General features: G+C 32.8%; 1 protein-coding gene across 50 annotated transcripts in view; it reads right to left on the reverse strand.

Annotated features, from left to right (window-relative positions):
* Positions 1 to 24,284, reverse strand: part of LOC145252565 (rho GTPase-activating protein 190-like) — a 793,870-nt gene that overhangs the window by 391,695 nt on the left and 377,891 nt on the right. For all 50 annotated transcript variants that reach the window (XM_080112152.1, XM_080112143.1, XM_080112148.1 and 47 more), the window contains exon 4: positions 11,441 to 11,490. The gene's annotated coding sequence lies outside the window, so the exon portion shown is untranslated. The remainder of the gene's footprint in view (positions 1 to 11,440; positions 11,491 to 24,284) is intronic.

Consider the following 24,284-nt stretch of genomic DNA (forward strand, 5'->3'; position numbering starts at 1 on the left):
ATCACACAAGTCTCATTGAATAAAACTGGATCAAGGTATTGATTGTACCAACCATTATAAGGCAAACAACAAAATCTACACAAAGTCAAAATTTGACCGGCCTTTAACCGATTTAAACTTTGCCAGAATAAGAGGCTACAAGTCTCCAACAAACACCACCAGATATTGCAATAGGGGTGAGTGGAGCAAGGTTACAACAGAAACTGATGAGACCAGAGTGGCAGGTAACTCGGTGAACTTACTAACTGAATACACGAAATACATCTACTTATTCTGAGCCCAAAGTATCATTGATTGATCAGCAGAAAAAAATCATTTGCATAACTATACGCAGCTCACTTCGTTGTCTTAGATGTCACGTTTTTTTTTTTTTTTTTTTTTTTTTTTTTTTTTTTTCAATCACAGACACAACCGAATAGGAATTCACGAGGATAACTGCATTCCTTCACCAAATCATCCAGAAAACCTTACTAACTTTTCTTACATCTTTGTTGTCTAAACACATAATAGAGTTATTTCCCTTAGATTGCAGAAGGCATAATTATTGCCATGGGAGAAGAGCACATCTGCCATAATAGTTAAAAAAGAAAATAAATGTGTCTCGCAACATAGACTTTAATCACCATGCATCCAGTGGCTTCTACCTTACTATATAATCTGTAAGTTGTTAAACAAATCTATTAAAGAGTATACTTCACCTTCTACTCATTTCTAAGTACCATATTAAACCGATAACAATATATCATCAGACGTAATGGAAACCAATGCTAACAACAGTCCAAAGTTGAATAATGCTGATTCATACAAATTTACGTTTTTATTCCAACCATGGCTTGGATTTTACTATCCTTCCTGGTGCAATTACAATAATAATAAAGTGGATACCGATGTGGCGTTGTGAAGACTTGGAGTGCTAAGTTTGAATCCTTTCGGTTCTTTGGCATCACTTTCATTATGCGTGTTAGCAAACTTCACATGATCCCTCTTATGAGTACCTGATTCTAGAAAGAACTGGAGAAATCAATGCCAATAACAGTTAAAAAGGTCGTACCAAGCTGATTCAAATGTACTTACATTTATGTTTTTTTTTTTTCTATGTCTTAAACTGTGATTTTTTTTATTTTTGCATTTATAAAAAAAGAATGTAACGTTTTTTTTTTTTTTTGTTTTTTTATAAAACAGGCCATGCTAAAAAATCATGTTTGTCTTTAAATCATAAATCGACTGTGTTTTCCCTTTCACTTATCAATTCCCAGTTTAAAAACCGATAAATATTTTAAGACTTTAAATGCTAACAAATTGACAATTGGCCAGTAATAACTAGCTGTATCTATCCGGAATTGCTTGGTTGTGCATTTACTTAAAAAAAATTTTTTTTTTAAATAAAGACTAGCCTTGCTTGGTCGTAAAATACGATTGCAGATTATGTATTTGCTATTACAGGGACAATTCTCTATTATATATATAATATTGATTTCAAAAGTTAAAAAAAAAAAAAATTTTGGTGCCATCAGCTAGAATCAAAATCAAAACATTTAGCACTCTAGCTGCATTCCCTACCGTTTGAGCTATCAACAGATAGATAAGATTTAAAATTAAGCCACTTCAAGCTGTGAATGCATTTGCACATGCGCAAAAGTAATAAAAAAAATATGTCAGAAAGTTGAAATGAATATTTTGCATTTCAACTTGTCAACATTTCTGTACAGGTTATTCATCCATCTATCCATCCAAACAAAGATTTTACTGGTTATAAACCATCTTTGGTGTATGATTACTATTTCTTGTTAATTTCAGTGTTATGTGACCAGTAGTTTAATAGTTTATCGGTTAATATTTTCAGACACACACACACACATATATATACACACACAAAGTATGCCCTCCCACCCACCCCCAACATTTTTTGTTCCAATCAAAACCAATTTTTGAACAGACAAATACAAGTTTAGAGCATTCCCTATTAATCATGCGTACGTCAGTACATAAAGCTAGGTCTCTTTAACCTGGGACATTCATAAAGAATCTCCACTAGCGCAAAATTCAGCTGAAACAAAATCGGAACAATGGCGTCTACATGATGAGGATGTGTCTCTTTCAAGTCAACAACTGATTCAACCCTAAACTGAATTTTTCTATTAATTACGATTTCAGTCCTTAGAGTTTTGAGTAAATCTACTTACCATTCTCATTGCTGCTGAATATTTCCCATGTGCAGAATGCTGAGCTGTGTAAAATTAATGACATTGTACTCCAAGCAACGATCTCATTTATTTAAGCCCGAAGGAAATTAAAAACAAGACTAGTGGAAATAGAAATTTAAAAATATAATCATTTGTCAGGAGACAAACTTACAATATGCGCTAGCGTTTTTTTTTTTTTTTTTTTTTGCTTGAAGAAACAACAGAATCATACTACCGATTCTCTAGTGTTAGGTTGTTTGAAGGGCCGATTTTACGAAACTCTTTTCAAATATTGATTTACGTTATATTTGCAAGGTTTTATTCAAAATTTTTACAAGCTTTATAAAACTATCTGGAAGGACATTCAACTTTTTGCATACAAGATCTGCTATCTAGGGTATTTATTTGCTTCCCCCACCTAGCAAATTAGGCACAAGGCCGATTTTTAATGTGAGGAATGAAGGGGAAATGGGGACCAACTCCCCGGGGAGTAGGGGAGCTGGATAATGATAGAATGCCGGAACAGATACTACACTTTGATAGCTGGAAATGTCTTCTCAACTATTAAATCATTTCTCTCTGATCGGTTCTTAAGAGTAGTGGTTGATGGGCAGAAATCAGAGACTCTCAGTATTAATGGTGGAGTCCCTCAGGGGTCCATCCTGGGTCCAACTCTCTTCCTGATCTACATCAATGATCTTCCAGACCACATCCTTACATCATTCATAGACACTTATGCTGACGACACTACCATCTATGGAAACACTTCAAAGACCGTAAATGACCAAGTTCTTTCTGACTCTCTCTCCTCTGATCTTGAGCATGTGGTACAATGGGGAAAGAAGTGGCTGGTTACTTTTAATGCATCTAAAACCAAGCTTCTATCTTTACATCATCAATGCTCTGTTGCCCAGCTGCCATCAATCAAAATGAATGGCTCTTGTCTTGGGGAGGCTTCATGTTTTGACCAGCTTCTGGGCTTGATCTTTACTCCCGATCTGAAATAGAACACGTATATCAAATCAATTGCCAAAGTCACTGGTAAGATGGCAAGATCCTTCTACCGCCCCAGTAGATATCTCACTTCTGATGCAATTCTCTACTTATATAAAAGCCAGGTTCGGCCAACGATAGAGTACTGTTGCCACATCTGGGCAGGAGCTACTAGAAGCAGCTTATGCTGTCTTGACAGAGTTCAAAATAGACTTCGTAGCTTAGTGGGGGATGCCCTTTTCTCTTCTCTGCAACCCCTTTCCAACAGAAGAGACGTAACGAGCCTGTCCCTGCTTTATCGTTATTTTCATGGCAGGTGCTCATCTGAACTTTGGTCCCCCCTCGCCAGACTTTCATGAAAAACACTTGTCTTGCCAGAATCACTATCAACAATTACCCACACTCTTTATCTGTGCCTACACTTAAACGTAGATTCCATGAACAGGGCTTCTTTCTTAGAACTGCTCGCCTGTGGAACTCGATTCTGTTTGCCTGCTTTCCAGCTGACTACAATCTGATTGTCTTCAAGTCCAACGTGAACAATTTCTTATTGAACCGTTCCCCCTAAGTAATCCAAGTTACAAAATTCCCACTAATGTTTACTACGCTAAAATCACAATGACTAATGTATACCTATTAACCCTTATCCTCGAGTTACCTCTGGGCCTTGATAAGTGGTGACCCACCATGTAAAAAAAAAATATTTTTCTCACCAGACAGCTTTTTCAGCATATTAAAATTTCAGTGCACTACTTAAGATCTGTTTTGTTATGCAGAAACAATCAATATTATGTCAATATTGAATTATGCCTATACTCGCCAGAATGCACTAGAAGATTCAATACTGACATAATAATATCGATTCTTTCTGCATAACAAAACAGATCTGTAAAAGTGTACCAAAATTTTTAGTCTGCTGAAAGCGCTGTTTGGTGAGAAAAATAAATATTTGGATCATAGAATGTAGCTATACTGCTATACTTTTATATATACTCTGCTGTATACAACAAACATTGATCTTCTAAGCAAAAAGGATTGGTATACACAAAGAGTTAAATACAATTGAAAAAACATTTAATTCCCCCCCCCAAAAAAAAATCCAAAAATAAATTTTTTATAAAAAACGAATATATATATATATATATATATATATATATATATATATATGCATACACTATCAATACAGCTAAAAAGAAATGTTTACCTGATATAATCAGAGGTAAACTTCAATTTAATATATATATTAATATTTATATATTAATGAATTAATCTGAACCATATATATATTATTTAATTTTAAGTAAACAAATTACATGGTTATGACAATAACAAAGCTGCTGTTTCAGTTAGATAATGACCTTCATCGGGTCATCTAAAGTTCTGATTTTATAGAAACATACTTTTAAAAATCTATGCAATCTCAAGTTTAGGTTACCCGATGAAGGCCATTATTTGACCGAAACGGTAATTTTGTTATTGTCGTAACCATGTAATTTGTTTACCTAAAATTAAGTAAAAATATATCTTGCTCTTTTTATTAACAACAACCTCATTAAATTCATTGTTATTCTTTTTGTTTTTTATTTTTTGATACCTTTAACCTGGAATAATAATTATATATATGTTGCCTGGTTATAAAATATGTATAAACATATTTTAATTCATGCAGATTTCTTATTATTATAGAGTTCATTCTCTATTGATGAATATCCGATATATAATAATGATTTCAAAAGTTATTTAAAAAAAAGCGACTTGGGTACCATCTGCTAGAATCGAAACCAGAACATTTAGTCTTAGTCATCATTTATCTCTCTAGCATCATTACCATCTGAGTTACCGACAGCAGGAGTAATATTTTATTTGACTTACCTGCCAAGGTACACTGTTTTGTTTTCAATTTTGACCTCATAGCAGCAATTTTTGATGGCTTAAGACCAACTCGAAAGTATGCTACAGGTCCAAATATTCTATAGGTTAAATTTTAACTCTGCAGACCAATTATTCAGAGAGAAGTTTGGTAGAAGCTTTTCGCGCACAGAAATCGACAAGGTTACTTTACACTTGTATATTTTGGCAGCAAGTCTTTATTTAGACACGTCTGATTGAACACTACAGAGTTATTCCTTTTCCATTTGCAGAGTGGTCTTTTCAATTTCGGCAGGCATATTATATATGCACCAATAGAAAGCACTTGAGAAAAATATGACCGAACAACAACTTTTGGGCGCCATTATATATAATACGCTTGCTGAAATTAAAAAGACCGCTCAACAAATTGAAAAGATAACCAGAAAGATCGGAAAAAGGAATAATTCTGTCGTGTCAATCAGACGTGTCTCTCTCTCTCTCTATATATATATATATATATATATATACACATACATATTTCCATGTGCTAGAAAGTTTTATACAATTATGCAGAATGTAGAAACTATGCATAAATAGAATTCAATGTAATAGTGAAATGAAACCAATAAGAAAACATTAAAAAAAATGAATAAGTAATTAATGAATACTCGTTTTTTAAAGGAATATTAAAATTAGTTAACCTTCATGTACGCATTTCCATGACTGAGTATATTAAGTTCATTTCAATAATTTTTAAATAGAAAAAGTAGGCTTTTAATATCAATGTCAGAGCGAGAAAAAAACTCCACTTTATAGGTAAAATATTACATATTGCAGAGGAACAAAAGTCTTCATGAAAAAAATCATACTAAAAACAGCAAAATACAAAGATAAAAATATCCACAATATTTCTATTTGTAAAATTATTTTTCAACTCAAAATTTTCAAAAAAATATATTTGGTGACTATGAAGAAAAAAAGTCGACTCATCCATTTTTAGAATTATCAACAGTGTTTGTAAATCGCTCAATTGTAATAAATGTAATTCACATGTTAGAACATTTTTTTTTTTTTTTTTTTTAAATAATTTTTTAGTTTTAAAACTTTGAAAGTTGACAGAAAGAGGGGGGGGGACTTGCCAGTATTTGGTGTAATTTGTGGTGTGACTTCATTATGCACCTTTGAGAATCTTGTCAAAAAGTTTTCTAAATTAGAGATGAAACCAGAGATATTAATGCAATACTTGTGTGGTCTGGGAATCAGTACAACCTCATACAAATTGTTTATCATGCCTGACATTGCATGATCTCATATGGTTTATTAAACTGGCTTTAGAAAGAGGATACCTGCCACAGACTGTGCATTTCAGTTCTTGGTGTAATTCAGTAGGAATGCCGGATTCATCCTGCTTTCTAAAGACATGCTTCAATACTGCATGCTTAAAAAACTTTTCCTCAAATTTTCTGCATCCTTTTGTGATTATTTTCTCTATTAAATTCAATCTGCTATTTGAACTTCTCATTTGTTTGTGATAATCTCCAACAACTTGAGGTCAGCCCTCAATACATACTTAAACCGTTTTGAAGGGTTATCCTGCGGTCTCTTTCTTATGGAAATCTCATCATAAAACAATTGTTTCGGTATCCTATCATCTCTCATTCTTACTAAGTGTCCAGTCAAATGCATTTGATATACTAGCAGGTCGCCCAATGTTGCCCGGTCATAAAACACGCATAAATATTATATTTCATTTAATGCAGAATTTGTATTTATTATAAACAGAAATACCATAGGTATTAAACGTAACATTAAATTCCTTAAAAAAGAAAAAAAAAATGTGCATGTATGTATCATGTTTTTTCTAATCAGTTCACTTCTTGTAAGTAAAAAAAAAAAAAAAAAAAATACTCAAGCTGAGATTGACACTAAAACCTAAAGACAGTGAGTCAAGTACGAAAACCATCAGTCCAGCTTGACATGATCTTTAAAAAGGGTTTTCAAACTTATTTATCTTTAACATAATGAATCCGTCATGTGAACCATTCATGCATGCGCATCCGTGAAACAGTTAGCAAACAGATAAAAATCCAACAAACCATACATACCAATTTTTCAATTTTGACCCCTTAGAAGCACTTTTTTTTCAGGATTAAAACCATTTAAAAAGTTTTCCACATGTCTGAATATCCTATATACCAAATTTCAAAAATCTGTTGAGTATATAGGTTGAGAAGTGTTCTCTCACACACACACACACACACTCACTTTTATAGATAATGATTATATTCCCTTCTCTGCCAATACAGTAAAAACTACCAATGATGAATGTTTTCTCTTTCATATTCATGAACTAATGACTTGAGCTTCCTCAGTTATGTCCAGCCCTAAACAACATCTCAGGAAGAGACCAGAGAAATAGAGATCCCCCCCCCCAACCTTTTTGCTGAAGCCCTCTTTCCCTCTTGACTCGGAAGCACCACCACAGACACGGTAGAGGATATTTAACCACCTGTGACAATGGATAGGTACGGCACAATCACGTTGGCGCACCGGTTCTCGCCAGATCATCAAAGTTAAGCAATGTTGAGCCTAATCATTACCAGATGGGTGACCATTTGGGAAGGCTAGGAGCTGTATGTACCTTCTGGGAAGGTTAGGCGTGGGGCCAGCACCCTCACCCTGTAAAAAGAACTCCTCGCTACAAAAGCGTCTACAAAAAGTTGGCTCAAGTGGCTCAAGGGCTATGGATGGATGGACAATGGGCAGGGCAATCAAAAGCTGTGGTGGTCAGATTGGGTTACAAAACTGCCTTAAATATCTGCATATGCTGAGAGGTTTAGTTTTAGTTTGGTTTAATTTTATGGCATATCAACCCGTTTCAGGTTATTAAATGCTGAATCTGGCAACTTTGGTAAACGCTTTTATGCTTTGAATTTCTTATATAGTTATTTTTTTTTTTTTACCTTTTTCGAGCCGTTTAATGCAGAATCTGATCTTTTTGTTAACACGTTTTCGTACTTCGATTTCTTTACATATTTCATTATGTATTCATGGCGTTTGGTTTAGTTGATTTAAAATCCTTATTCTTATTTTTGGCTTTGTAGAACATGATTGAGTTTTGCAAGGGGAAAGAAAAAATAATAGCATCAATGTTTGGTGCATTTCAAGTCAGGGAGTTGGTATTTTCAGACAACCTGATATACCTGTAGCGCAGTGGATACAGACGTTGAATCTCTATGGTTCCAGGTGAGAATTGTCTGACGATAGCGGTTTCAATCCTACCCAAAGCCGGCCAGAGGCTTACTTGGCCAAAAACATGGTGAGACGACAACTATGGATGGCAGTAATTGTTGAGAATGCAGTTAGGAGATTTGGAGTTCCTATCCTGTCGCGGTTACCACGTGACAAAGGACAGAGGAATAGTTGGCCAAAACGCTGCGAAACAACAAGTAAAAAAAGATGAGGATAATAGTCCGCAATAAATAAATTAATAAATAATACTCATCTCAATAATGAATTCCAAATATATTAAATAATATATAAACCTGATATGATATTAAGTTGGTGCAAAAATAATGTGTTTTTGACATGAAGTTGAACGTCAAAAAACATCGCGCCATATTTTTGCACCAACTTAATAATGCCAAGATGAATGTGGAGAGGAGGACCATACGATGCAGTACTGTTTTATCTGCTATCTACTATTCGAGCAGTACAGGATTCAATAATATTGCAAATGTTTAAAAAAAAGCGGAGAAACTGTCGTGTGATTACATGTTTAAAAATCACACTAAGAAAAAGAATTTTTTATTCTTTTTTATGAAAGTCTTCATTTCATAAATAAATTCTTGTCAGGACACAATATCGTTATTGTCTTTGCAGTATCAGTTTTCTATACCATTTTTGGCTTGTTTGTTTCCTTTAAGGAAAGCCCACAGGGATAAATAAAAGATAAGAACTTAGTTTCTTTCTGGAATATGTTACTGTCAACCCAAAATGATTTTTTTTTCTTCTCTTTTATCACTTTTCTGCACAAATATATAAAATTGTTCAGACAAAAATGTCTTGGTTTAGTCCAAAGTCTCCATGCTTATAAGCAGCACATTCTGCGTTTGTATGTGTGTATTTTGAAGTTTCTCAAAGGGAGATAATCATATGAAAACTACCGGTGTCAAATGACACTGAGATTGTGGAGAACATATTATACTTTAAAGTATTTATTTACCAAAAGTATAATATTACATCTTCAGCAAATTAGGCACAAGGCCATTAAAAAGTGTGGAAGAGTAGGTTGTCTTTAGTCATTCTTTGTTAGTTAAAATAACAGGTGTCTACCCTAGGGTTTCCCAATGGAGTCCATACCGCCCACCAGGGGAAGGGGCGTCATGAGACTTCAGGTGGGCGGTGACCAAATTTATTGTATAGGGAGTCCCTGAGATTATTAGGGGGGGGGGGTGCAGAGCTTCTAGTAACATTAAGTGTTTCTCAACCCATTTTCTTTGTGATTTGCAATTCATGTGGAAATTGATTGCATCACACTTATTTTTAATTGGAAAAAATTAATTCAATAACACACACACACACACACACACGCATAATTTTTATGCCAGGTTGGAATTCTGTTGAGGCTACTGCAAAACTTTCACGAATAGTCTAGGAAAATGTATGACTTCATAAATCCTCACTTCAGCTATGGATTAAATACACTAGACTCTCAACATGAGAAAAAAAATAAATAAAATATAACACTTTTTCGGCACATTCCAATATTGTTTCCACCTGTTCAAAACTTCTTGCCAAAAGACTCAAGAAATGCTGGCTCAGGAAAGATGCAGTTGAAAATTGTTTTATCTTGTGTTTCACTTTAGATTCCGCATGCAAGCACCTTCACAATTCCCTATAGGCATCCATTGTCTCTCGAAAACAAATTGGGAACTATATAGACTACAAAACATTTGAACAGCACAGGATCAATAGCTCTTGGGATGCTAGATTGAATAAAATTAAGAATACTAATTATATTTCAACCATAAGCCCCGCCCCCAATAAAAAAAATACTATATTAGAAGCATAGTTAAATTTGAAGCATTAGTTTTGTCATAACTTTTAAGGATTATGTGCCTTCATAAAGAGAAACAAGATATTGACATTAAACGTAAATCTAAGTGTCAATTTATTATTTATGAAAAATAGTCACATGACAATGAAATGAATTTGGAAATCAGGAAACAAAATTGCCAGTCTGCCATGATTACAAATGACATTTTTATGCTAAACTGGTTGGTAAATATCAGGTTTCATTATCAGTCATCTCAATATTTCTCCTATAGGTACCCCCCCCCCCGTAAAAGTTTAAGTATAATTGTAAACGAGTATACTTCCTATCTATGGAACTTATTACCACAAGACTGCTTCTTTGCATCTTCAAATTCTATGCTAACAAACACCTGCCATATACGGTCCTCCTAAGAATACACATTGTGTTCATTCTATTCAGCATTTTTAATCTCAATATTCTTCAGGATTCAACTAACATCTTCATCCTCCAATGGCTTTCGGCCTTGTTCAATGATAACTCATTAATAAATAAAAAAAGAACTCTTTACTAATGACACTCAGTGACTAACACATGAATAACTACTATGGCGAGGTGTGTGTGTGTGTGTGTGTGTAGGTCTTACGGCTGTCCGTCTATCAATGAACTGCGAATATGAGAAATGGTGAGTGGAGGGGGACAGGAAGAGATACATATGAAAGTCCCAATCTGAATGCTGCAAGTTCAATCCTTGTAGAGGACAACTGATTTCAGCTCTCTCTCTCGCTTTAATTACATCCTAAAATTAATTTCATCAAACAATACCAAGAATAAACAGGTTACTATAGGTGTGTTCTTTAAAATGTCTAAAATGTAGATAACAATAAATGGAAATGATTGTCTAAAATATGGTAAAATATGAAAAGTAGATAACATTGAGAGAAACATAATGAAAGTATGGGAATCACACAGTATAGTTAACAGTCAAGAAAAAAACATCTTGCATTAAAATTTGATTTTCTACCAACCTGTATAGTTTTAAACTTCAGTAATTAAATACTCCCTCCTGCATTCGTCACTTAAAAGCTCTTTATTTTTCTTTCTCCTAGCTGATTTTGTAAAAATGCCAAGCTAAGCTAACCAGCTATATTTTGTTTTCTGCCAAAACCTTGAGAGTCTAATATACACAACTATTTCACCCATATCTCGGAGAGGAGAGGGGGGGGGCGAAATATATGTCCCAAAGTTATTAGAGAAAGTAGTTTAGCATATTAGACAGAACTTGCATGCCAAGCCCACAATATGTGCCGCCAGTAGCTGTTATACCAATTCCACTTTGTAGGTAATTTGAGAAATAAGGTAAACAGCGAAAACTTACCTTGGTCAGATTGATAAGAATCGTGTCCACAGACAATTGCTAAAGTAGATCTGAAAAGAAAGAAAATAATAAAAAAAATTAAACAATTTAAAAAAAATAAATAAAAATAATGCATTAACATATTGAAAAAATAATACATTAGCATATTGAAAAAAGAAAACAGCTAAATAGTAATAACCTGAAAAATTATTTGGGAACAGTTGAACGTACCTACTGTTTAGAAATAAGAGAGAAACTGTTTCTTTTTTTTTTTTTTTTTTTTATAACTAAACAGTCACCACTTATCAAGGCCGAAGAGCCACTTTAGGATGGCTGAGACGGATTAATGAGTTTGTCAAATAGACGGTGGGATAACGCCGTGACACAGCTTTACGATAAAAGAATATAAGGAGATAGGAGAGATAGAGAGAGAGAAAAGGTAAGAAAGAGATACTGAGAAGGATATTGAGATATAGGGATATATAGATATACTAGCAGGGCAGTGGAGGCGCCATGACTTGCTGGTTCTAAATTATGCTTCAATATATTTTAATTCATATTTCGTATTCATTATTACAGAGCCAATTCTCTCATATATATATATATATATATATATATATATATGCAAGAGAGAATTGGCTCTGTAATAATGTTATATATATATATATATATATATATATACATATATAACTACTTAATTTACTCATAAAATTAATATACGAAAGTATAGATTTATGCGTAAACTTTAAGTATTTACTTCAAAAGTGCTCAATACGTAGGTAGAGCTAGTTAGTAATTTATAAAATATATATGGCGATTAAGATATGGATACTAGAAAGCTGATTGACTAACTAAAATCTCAATAGAAGATGCGCATATAAAAACGACAAACAACCACAGAATTCGTGCATAAGCCTGAAGAGTCCTAGAGTGGATGAAACACGGAATATTCAGTGTAGCTTAATCGCCATATATATTTAATAAATTACTATATATATATATATATATATTATATATATATATATATATATATATATAGTACCGATTTCAAAAGTTAAAAAAAAAAAAAAAATGATTTGGGTGCTATCAGCTTAATACATTTAGCGCTCCAGCCACTTTTCCTCTAACGACTTCTAGCTATGAATTTAAATTGACTTTGCACATGTGTAAAACTAATAATTACTGTTTTATTTATATAGAAGATACATTAGTTTGGAAATAAACAAATTTATGATATATTCATTTTACATCCGTTTCACAAATTCAGCATCAGCAGTTTAGATGTACGATCGTTTCCGAGATGAAAAGTCTTTATTAATAACACGTCTCTTCAATCAGCACAAATTTAAGATGGAGGTTCGAAACCGAACAAAGGAATAAAATATACAGTAATCTCAGTAAAGAGAGAGAGAGAGAGAGAGAGAGAGAGAAGAAGATATCACAATTCATAGAGAGGAGGTTGATAGAGATGGGGAAGTGAGAGAAAGGGAAAAATAGAAGAAAGAGGAAGATTTTTTTTTACTACTAAAGAGGCACTACTTATCAAGGCACAAAAACGACTCGAACATAAGGGTTAAGTTTGTCAAATGGAAAGTGAAACAAAATTATGATTGGTAATGATAATTGAAATTCAACAGAATTTTATTATTTAAGAGGACGACTAAACAATTTATATTGGACTTGAAAACAACTATGTTGTAGTCAGATGGGAAGCAGCCCCACGGAATTGTATTTCACAGATTCTAAGAAATAAACTTTACTCATGAAAACCCGGCTCATTTTAGATACACAGTTGAGGAGAAAGGGAAATTATCGACAGTGGTTGTATCTAGACAAGGGGGGTGGTAACGATAGATCAGAGCTCAGTCGAAAACCTACCATGAAAATAACGATAGAGCAGAGAAAGACTAGTAACATCTCTTCTGTTAGAAAGTGGCTGTAGAGAAGAGAATGGGACACCCCCTCCCTCCAACTAGATTTCGAAATCGGTTTTGTACTCATCAAAGCAGGAAAGAATGCCTTGAGTGGCACCTCCCAGATGTGGCAACAGTACTCCATCTTATGACATATTTGATTCTTATACAAATAGAGGATCGAATTAGACAAAGATACTTTCTGGAGCAGTAGAACGATTCAAGAATTTTTCCAGTGACCTTAACAGAGGAATTGGCCGAAATGTTGTGCAACAACTAGAAAAGGAGGATAATAGTCCGCAAATAAAATTATTCATCTCAAAAGGATTCCAATAATAAAAATAATATACCATTCAGTACAAAACCAATGATGGAAGACCAAATAAGGAAAAAATTTGGATTTATAAGAACAAAAATCCAACCTTGATCGCTCTTTGGGGCCCGTAGTGCAGTGGATAGAGACAGTGAATCTCTACGGTTCCAGGTGAGCATTGTCTAAAGATAGTGGTTTCAATTCTAAGCCAAAGCCGGTCAGAGGCTAAGTTGGACAAAATGTAGTGAGACGACAACTACAGAAGGCAGTAATTACTGAGGTTAAAGTTAAGAGTCTCAGCATTCTTATCCCGTCGCGGTTTACCACCTGACGAAGGCCAGAGGTATAGTTAACCAAAACATTGCGAAACAACTAGAGGATGAGGATAATAGTCCACAAATAAATAATTAAATACTTTTTTTTAAATTAGAAAATCAAATTTCATGTTGTCTTGATTCGCCATAACTCAATTCAAACTACCGAGATCAGACTAAGCCTTGTAACGTACTATTAAAACTGCTACAAATCGTAAAACAATGATTTTGTATATAAAAAAAAACCAAAAAAACACTTGATCAATTTAGATGATTTGTGAAATATGGCATTTTCGGTTTTTTCTTTTTTAATAATTAGGTTGAACTCTGGGCTTATGCCCCCTGAAAAAAATAAAGTAGACATACTCCCGGGCAACGCCGGGTATATACAATTAATAATACTGTCACGTTTCCTCCCTCTTTCATAGACCCATAAATCTGTTTGATAAGAGTCCCGTCTGTAGCAAAAGCGAATAATTCTTTATTAATAGATCCGTTAAGTAAACTATTTGCACTTATGGAAGAATCAAGCAAATACTTGTAATATGTTACAAAGAGTTTTTTTTTTTTTTTTTTTTTTTTTACTGCTCATTCATAATTCACACAACCAGAGAGCTTCCCAGCCCCCAACTCCCAGCCCCACCCAGAAGGCTGAAGGAAATCACTACTTTTATTATGAGTCATGCAACTTGTTATCAATAGCTTCCAGGCAGCTACCAAAAAGTACACAATGTTACAACTGTTCAGGGGGGGGGGGGCGATCAGGGAGAGTGGAGAAAGGTTGAAAACTGGCCTTTTTTTTTTTTTTTCACACATGAGAATTAAAAAGATTAATGAAATCCTCATTAATTATGCATATGAGCATTGTTGACCAAATAACTGATATTATATGCGAGTGGGGATACACTCACCGACACATACAATGTCACTTTACCAAATCATTTTTATATCAACATATAAAACTATACTCACATATGTACCGTACACACACACACACACACACATTATATAAACGAAAATTTATTGATAAAATGAACAAACCAACATTTTCTCCAAAAGTGCTCAATATGCGACTAGAGCTTTTATAAATAAAATTATATAAACATTAGGAAAGAACTTACGCAACGTGTTGACATCGAAACGTTGGTCGATCTGCGTAGGCTTTTCCTACATGTTTATATTAAAATATTAAGAAGCCACTTTAAGATTAGACATATCAAGATGTGTAAAGTTAAACGGGTATGGTGGAGCTTAAATATAATATTAGCAGATTATAGACTAATATATATATATATATATATATATATATATATATATATATATATATAGATAGATAGATAGATATAAGCTCTACTTCCAAGCTTTTTTTATTTGGTTGGGATAAATATAAACATTAATACTTATATTGGACATTTGTCTTTGTCTAATTAACTTCTATTAACTGCATGATTGGAATATATGTCATCCACATACAGTACTGTTTTCTTGTATCACAACTCCTCAGTGTAACTAGACTAGCACATTTTCCTAGCCATGGATTGAACATACAACCATTGATAGTCAGCAGTTCTAATCACTGGACATGGATCAGTGCTCGTAAACGACCTCATCAAATGTCCATTAAATAGTCTCCCATCGCTTTTACCGTTCTCAAGCTGCCATTGTATTTACAAACAAAAAGCGAGCCTCACTTATAGCCAAATAAGCAGTGTGTGAGATACAGTGCTTAACTCCAAATTTATATTATATATACAGTAGCGTCCAAAATTAAGGGACAATTTTAAAACCTAATATTTGTTAGAAATAACAACTGTGAAAAGCTGAAATTTTGACAACTGGTAGCCGTTATCATCCATAATAACATGCTAAAATTTGAATCATTTGCAAAGGATAAAAAAGAATTAGAATTATTTTCAAAATAGGAACGTCCAAAAGTAAGGGACAAAAATGAGAAAAACAATGTAAACAACCAAAAAAACAATAAAAATACATGAACAATCAATATTTAGTAAATTTTTCTCTCAATGACAGCTGCACATTTTCGACTACAAGAACGAATTAGTTCTTGACAATCCTCAATACTAATTTTCGACCATTCTTCTTGAAGATTCACCCACAAATCTTCCGTGTTAGTGGGATTTCATTCCATAACTTTCACTCCTAAGGTCTTCCAAAGATTTTCTATTAGATTTCAGTCAGGACTTTTCAGTGGCCCATCCATAATTTTGAAATCTTGCTCGCTAAGGTAACTCATTACCACATTTGCCTTGTGACATGGGGCATTATCTTGCATAAAGGTAGACCTATCGAAACCTGAATTCTGTATGATTGGCACAACATGATCTTCAACATTGTTTCTATAGATCTGTGCGTTTACACGAGTTTATAATCGGACAAAAGGCGTTGTACCTTGGCTAGAAAACATTCCAAATACCATGACGCTTCCGCCTCCAAACTCGACAGTTTTCTAAGTACACTTTGCACTTAATCTTTCACTAATACGTCTCTTTACATTGTTTTTTTTTTCTTACATCATTTCCAAATAAATTAAAATTGCTTTCATCACTGACAAATATTTTTCCCAATTTTCATATGTCCAAATTACATACCTGTTTGCAAACTCTAATCTCTTCTTCTAATTCTTCAAACTAACAAGTGGTTTCTTTCCTGGGATTCGAGTAAACAGCCCTATTTCTTGCAGTCGTCTAAAAATAGTCTGTCTTGACACATTAACACATGAGGTACTATTCATAACCCTTTTAATTTCTGTGCAAGACATAAAATGGTCCTTTAATGACATACGCTGCATTATTCGATCTTCTCTTGCCAAAGTTTTGCGGAGTCTGCCGGTTTTAAAAGCACTAACTATTTTGCCAGTATCATTGTAGGATTTAACAACCCTGCCTACAACACTCTTGGAACGTTTCACTTTCTCTGAAATCTCTCTTATGGTGTGCTTTTCCTTGTGTAGCTTGTCTCACAGAGTAATCAAGTTTTTGGCGTTTCGCCATGGTGCCGGCTGATGCAACGTTAACTAATGACTAAGTAAGACTTATTCTTTAGAGGAAATAAAAAAATTTGAATATAGCATAGTGTTTACATTGTTTTTTTTCTCAATTTTGTCCCTTACTTTTAGATGTTTCTATTTTGAAAATAATAATTCTTTTTCTATCCTTTGCAAATGATTCAAATTTTATAATGTTATAGATGATAACGACTACCAGTTGTCAAAATTTCACCTTTTCACAGTTGTTATTTCTAACAAATATTAGGTTTTAAAATTTTGTCCCTTAGTTTTGGTAGCTACTGTATATATCTACATTTATATGAATGCAACTTTGTCTGTGTGGAAGTTCGTTCCTTATAGATTCCGAATCTGCAAAGAATTTTATAAGACTTGAAAATTTACGTGATTTAAAAAATTTTTTTTTTTGCATGACGGTTCAAACCTTGCACGTAAATTTCTTAATGTTTTTTTTTTTTTCGTTAGCTGGAAAGAAGTTTATATAAAATAATTTTATAAAAGAAACTGTAAGTTCTCTAGAGTGTAATGTAGAATAACATATATTTTGGACTAAGTTACGGCATGGAGGCATGTGAAGCTTCCTCCCGGGCGATTTCATGGATTTCGATTACAATAAAAATATAGGAATATGAAATATTCATTGATCATCATTCAATCCCGGCCAACGTCGGGTCTCCCTGCTATATATAAATTTTGATTCCTTTAATTCTCAAGAGATAATGAATACCCACTGTAAAAGTGGCCGACATTATAGTGAAGCAAAGGTTGCCGAAGCATATGATTCTAAAATCTATCTAATCAAACACACGCAATAATGAATAGTACATGTGGCCTAACTTAAGACATTACAAGGTTCCCGATCATCAAAATTGAACTAAATCCTAAACGGCTCTTTCTACTTAAATACAAAATCATAATGTCTATAAAGACAGACTGCTGATGATGTAAACCCTGGGAAAATGTATATCAATCATTGTTTATTACAGGAGGTGGTGTTTGATCAACACTGCTTAAGTGTCATGAGATAAAATATTGTTTTGTTTAAAAAAAACAAAAAAAAAAACTCGGAATACTTTTTTTATGGTAAACAACCGATGATCCCTACAACAGTATTGGAACTGGTGTAAAGTCATGGAAGCAAACTAATGCAAAGATTAAAAATGATTAATTGCCTTGCAAACAAAGGAATTTCCCAATGAAGGACTTGGGATTAAAAATATTTTTTCTTATTGTATTAAATGTTGAAAAACTTTCAAGACTATATATAAACTCTGTGGACCGTCTTGGCGTCTTTATTTACTTGAATTGTGTCTTTGATGATCGAGAAAGTCCATCTAAAAAAAAGAATGACAGATGAATATATATATATATATATATATATATATATATGGGTGTGGCTTAGAGGCTAAGGAATGAGGGTAGAGAGTTGTAGGTTTTGGTTTCAATTCTAGTTGATGGCATCGAAGTCATATGTATTTTTTTTGTTTTCATCTCACTACTATATATTAGATTCAATATAACAATCACTAGGGAATTGTCTATAATAATAAATACGTAATCTGCATGAATTAAAATATATTTAAGCGTATCTTACAACTAGGTAATGCTGGGTGGTCTGCTAGTATATATATATATATATATATATATATATATACATATATATATGATGGAATACTGTTGCCATATCTGGGCAGGAGCTGCTAAAAACAGCCTATCCTGCCTTGACAGAGTACAAAATAGACTTCATGGCTTAGTGGGAGATGCCCTTTTCTCTACTCTGCAACCTCTCTCCCACAGAAGAGACGTTGCGAGCCTATCCTTGTTTTATCGTTATTTCCATGGCAGGTGCTCGTCTGAACTCCAATCCCTGGTCCCCTCTCGCCAATCTTTCACGAAAAACACCAGTTTAGCTGAATCCACTGTGAAAAATTTCCCCCACTCTTTATCTGTGCCTAAATCAAAACGTGGATTCCATGAACAGAGCTTCTTTCTTAGAACTGCACGCCTGTGGAACTGTTCCGTCTGCCTGCTTCCCACCTGACTACAACTTGGATGTCTTCAAATCCAATGTTAACAAATTCCTAATGAACCGCCCCCTTAAGTAAACATTTCATCAAATCTCCACACTAACGTAATGTACTTGCAATAACCCTTATCCCTGAGTGGCTTCCGGGCCTTGATAAGTGGTGATCACTGTGTAAAAATAAAAAAAAATAATAATATATATATATATATATATATATATATATATATATATATATATATCATGTTGTACAATGGAACTATTTATGATGCTGGGAACTTATATATTAGTTTTAATTTTTTTTTTTTAAATTTTGAAATCAAATAATAAAAATACATAAATATATATATATATATATATATATATATATATATATATATATATATTAAAATTATAGTGTTCATAACAAAATGTCAGAACATAAGTTACTTATATAGTATTGCATCCCCCCCGACAAGAAATTAAGGAAAATAGCAGATGATGATGGAGCTTATGAGAATTGTTTGTTTAAAAACATTGCAAAAAAACTTCTAAGTTGAAGATAAATTTAGCTTGAAGGACAAGGAAGTTACAGAACATGAGATTTGGGGTTAGAATCACAGTATCCTTCAGAAAGTGTGAGGAGGATCTTATGAAACATTTTGTGTGTGTGTGTGTGTGTGTGTTTCTTTCTCTCATTTCTTATTTTATTTCAATGAATTTGTGTATATAAGTATATTTAGAAAAAATAACATTCCAAATAAATTTCAGGATATCTCAAGGAGGATGATCTGCTAGAGTAAATGTGGTACTGTATTGTGTGCTGTGGCATATTAGTAAATTAATTAAAAAAAAAAAATCATTATTTGGATTATACACACTACTGTTCTTATCCTCAGTGTTATTTTCACAACGTTTTAGTTGATGCTATAAACCTCCGACCTTCAAGTGTATCTCGTTGAACTCTGGAATCGTTCCACCGAACTCAGAAATTGGCACAGAATTTTAAATCTTTTATTCAATCCACGGTCAAGTAATTTGTAACCGTATTCTTAGTATTACTTGTACTAAGGATTGAACCTTGAACCTCCAGGAGAGTTTCATTTATAAACTGAATTTTACCTATTACATTATCTAGTATGCCACAGGTTCTCGCAGACAATTGTGGTATGAATTTTGGGAGCAGTAAGCCTATTCACGTTTTTAGATGTACAATTTTATAAATTATTGCTAATTTTATTTAGATGTACAATTTTACTAATTAATATGCACAGATTAAATAAATCAACTTTAAATAATATTTCTAAATAGAACAACAAAGACAAGTCTATTACAAACAAACAATAACATGGATATAATTATTAAAAGAGTATCTTTAATGTAATATGCAAATGAAGTTACTCTTGAATGTAGATTCCCTTTGAATAAATAGAATATATAAAAATCATGCTGGAATTTGTGTGTGTGTAACTGTCTACCTTTTTACATATTAATCAGATAGTGGACAAACAGAAATACGACTTTATTATAATATATTTTTTTGAGACGAGGATTAATAATTTGGATTATATCTCTCTCACACACACACACACTAGCATGGATACCCAGCGTTGCCAGGGTTGACATGAAGTTCGGTTTGGCCATACCTGCTTTACTAAGAATATTGAGCAGTTTTTCCTTTTTATATTTAAACTTCATCGTTATCCCAATAAAAATTTCGAAAATAAAAGAACGAATGCAAACATGAAAATGTACCCCTCCCCCTCACAAGAAGAAATAAGTACGTGATAAACTCTTCACCAAATATTTCGGCAGAAGGGATACAAAGAGAAAGTTATTCCTCCGGATATTAGCACCTTTTTATGACTATATTCCAGTTTAAGCGAATTTCTTTTATGCTACTTCAGTCTAGAAAGATTTGTGCGGTTTATTACAACGAAAACAAATTGTACATAATTCAGTTTCAAAAGTCCCAAGGTAGAATTTATGTTAACCGAAATACGTTTTTTATATTAGAAAAATGATGAGTTATTACTTGTGTTATTAAAAAGAACAAAATTAGCAGTTATGATGCTAAAAATTGTGAAGAAAACAAAACTGTTAAAAAAACGTAAATGAAAGTCTTTTTTTTTTTTGTTTTTGTTTTAAATAAAGAATCGTAGTTGAATTGGGTTGTTTGTTTATTTTAAAATAAAAATCCACTGGACCACAACGTTAATTGCGAAATCACGGAAATTATTTTATTCAAATTAATTCCAAAAATAATTCTGGAAAATTTTTAGTTTTAATATCTGCCGAAAAAAAAAAAAAAGAACGAAGTTTATACCCAGGGGAAATAACTCAAACCGGTTTATAAAAAAAAAAAAAATTGATGTCAGTAAAAATAAATTAAATTAAAGATGTTATCAATATAAATCAAACTTAAATAATAAACTTAAATAGAACACTTAAAACAATTCTCTCACTATAAACAATAACACACCGCTATTTAATAAAATCGATTTTCTTTAATATAATATGCAAATGACGTCACCTGTTAATCGTATATTTTGCAAGAATCATTATACAAAGGAATTAATAAAACATCAAAGTAATGGACCTTTTGTATATATTAATCAAATTGTGAACAAACAAAAAATAAACAAACAGACAGGAATATATATATATATATATAATCCAAATTATCAATCCTCTTCTCAAAAATGCAGCAACATAAAGTAAAACTTATTTATTAAATCATTAAATTATATTATATCTAAGAACAGCCCACGCATAAGATAAAAAATTCAAATAAATACATATTCATAAACAAATTTTTAAAAAAGTGCAGTCAAGTGTTTGTGAGTGTGATATTCTCGAGATAAAATACAGAATAATTAAAGCCATAATGTTATTCAGAATTTGAAAGATAAACATTTGATTGAAATTGTACTGCGAATAAATCAACAATAAGGCAATTCTGAATGCATAATTAATTTCAACTAATTAAGAATGGATTAAAGTATTCATATATATTATTCAGCTATTCAAAGTTAAAAAAAAAAAAAAAAAAAAAAAAAAAGAACTAAAAGACAAATCTGTTTATCGTGAATTTAATACAATTTCTTTACTTTACCAAAACCAGAACGGGAGATTTCTTCCCTATCAAGTCAATCATCTTTGAAAATTTTAGAATTGTTTAAAAATTAATAAAGATTAAAAATAAATAAATAAAAAATAAAATAATTCTTTTGTGGAACAAAATAGTTTATCAATACAAACTGTGCATTCAATAAGGCAACTTAAAATCGTATAATTCACTTGATTTCAGCTTCTGGTTAAATAGTAGAAGGGACTGTTCATTTTATGGCATATCAACCCCTTTTCAGGTTATTTAATGCCGAATCCATAAATTAAAAAAAAAATGTTTTTATGTTTAATTTTTTTTTTATGTCTTGAAATATTTATTCATTGTGTTTGATTTTTTTTTTTTTTTTGCAGAGGAAAATTGTTTTTCTTTTTGGATTTGCAGGACATGATAGTTTAGAGGTAGGGAAAAAAAACATTGACGTTGGGCACATTCTAAGTCAAAAAGCCAGTATCTTCAGACAGCACAATCTCATAGTACCAGGAGGCAACACTGAAGCTTTGGCAAAGTAACTTGTACGTAAAATACATCAAACAGATGCAATGGATCAGATCATCAGTGAAGGTGTATATGTGGATATATTAGTCGTTAGATCCTAATGTGAAAATCTAACAATTGTTCAAATCAATAAAGAATTCTTTTTGTGAAGCAAAACTGTGCATTCAATAAGCCAAGACCAAACTGTAGAGTTCACCTGATTTCAGCTTTTTGTCAAATAGTAGGCAACACCGTTTTGGTTTACAGCCTTTTAACCCATTACAGGTTATTTAATGTTGAATCCAATAATTTAAGAACACATTTTTATAATTCAAGTTCTTTTATGTCTTCAAATAATTTATTCATGGTTTGGTTAATTGTTTCTGTTTTTGACTTTGCAGAACATGATTGAGTTTTGCAAAGGGAAAGGAAACCATAAAAACAATAACATCATGTTTGATCCATTTTAGGTCACAAAGCATCACTAAAGCTTTGGCAAAGCAACTTGTATGTTAGATATATCAAAGATATGTAGCAGATCAGATCAGTAAAGCTGTATATATGGGCTTCAGGTCGCTGAACATTAGACCCTATCAAACAGATTAGCTAGATTGAATTTATCAAAGACCAAAATGTGACCTGGTACCAAGCTACAGACACGTTTCTGATAATCAAATCAGCTTTTTGTGAAATAGTAGGCTACACTCAAGATTTGGCAAAGCAACACTTATGAAGACCAAAAGCCATTCAAGGATAGTAGTATATGAAATGGACAGATGGTGAATAATATTATGAGAGGATTGAAAATAAATGGAATGAACAGAATTTTTATTATTTTTAACAACTGGATAAGTATCTGTTGAAATTAAACTTGAAGACGGCCATGTCATAGTGGGCTAGGAAGCAATCTTAAAATACATTAAAAAGAAAAAAAATGATATAATGGATAAAATGATCAATGAAGTTGTATATCTAGATCCATCACGCATTTTGAGTCTCAACAAATCACTTTGGTTCCGTAACCCTGTTGATATTGATCAAACAGTAAATTGTGACGGAGTATGAAGCTACAGAAATGGGTTATAGTCAAGATTGTCTGATTCTTTTGGTTTCCGGTTTCTGCTGTGTATTTGCCTGAATAATTAGATATGGTCAAGCTGATAAGAAAGCCATGGGGAAACGGGAAGTAGCTTTCACATTATCTGAAGGGACCCTATCTTGCGTGTCACCATCATCCCATATACAGAGCAGAAACCGTAAGAAAAAAAGCAGACAATCTTGACTATAACCCAGAAATGTGCCTATGAATAAATGCCTTATTAGTCATCGAATTTTATTTGTTCGATTCAGTATTTTTAATCCTCTCATAATATTTTCAATTGACAATCTATCTTATTAGCCTGTTGAGTGGCTTTCAGCCTTAATAAACAAAACAGTTCCTGATTTAGTTTAAAGAATGACTATAATCAAAACTTAAGTCCGGATTGAATTCAGCTTTCTGGTGGGGGGGGGGACAAGAAAAAAAAAAAAAGAAAAAAGAAAGCCCAATTAGGTTTTGAACTTGGCCTAGACCCTTGACTGGTCCAAAAAAATGTAGACTTCCAGTTTTATTCCTAACAGGTGCATCAAGTGGTACAAGCACCTATCGATACCATTAATTCATGAAGGACATTTCGGTTAAGAGCATTGAAGAA

Source organism: Euprymna scolopes, chromosome 29 (genome assembly GCF_053919585.1).
Source record: "Euprymna scolopes isolate OS-2025 chromosome 29, ASM5391958v1, whole genome shotgun sequence".
NCBI lineage: Eukaryota > Metazoa > Mollusca > Cephalopoda > Sepiida > Sepiolidae > Euprymna > Euprymna scolopes.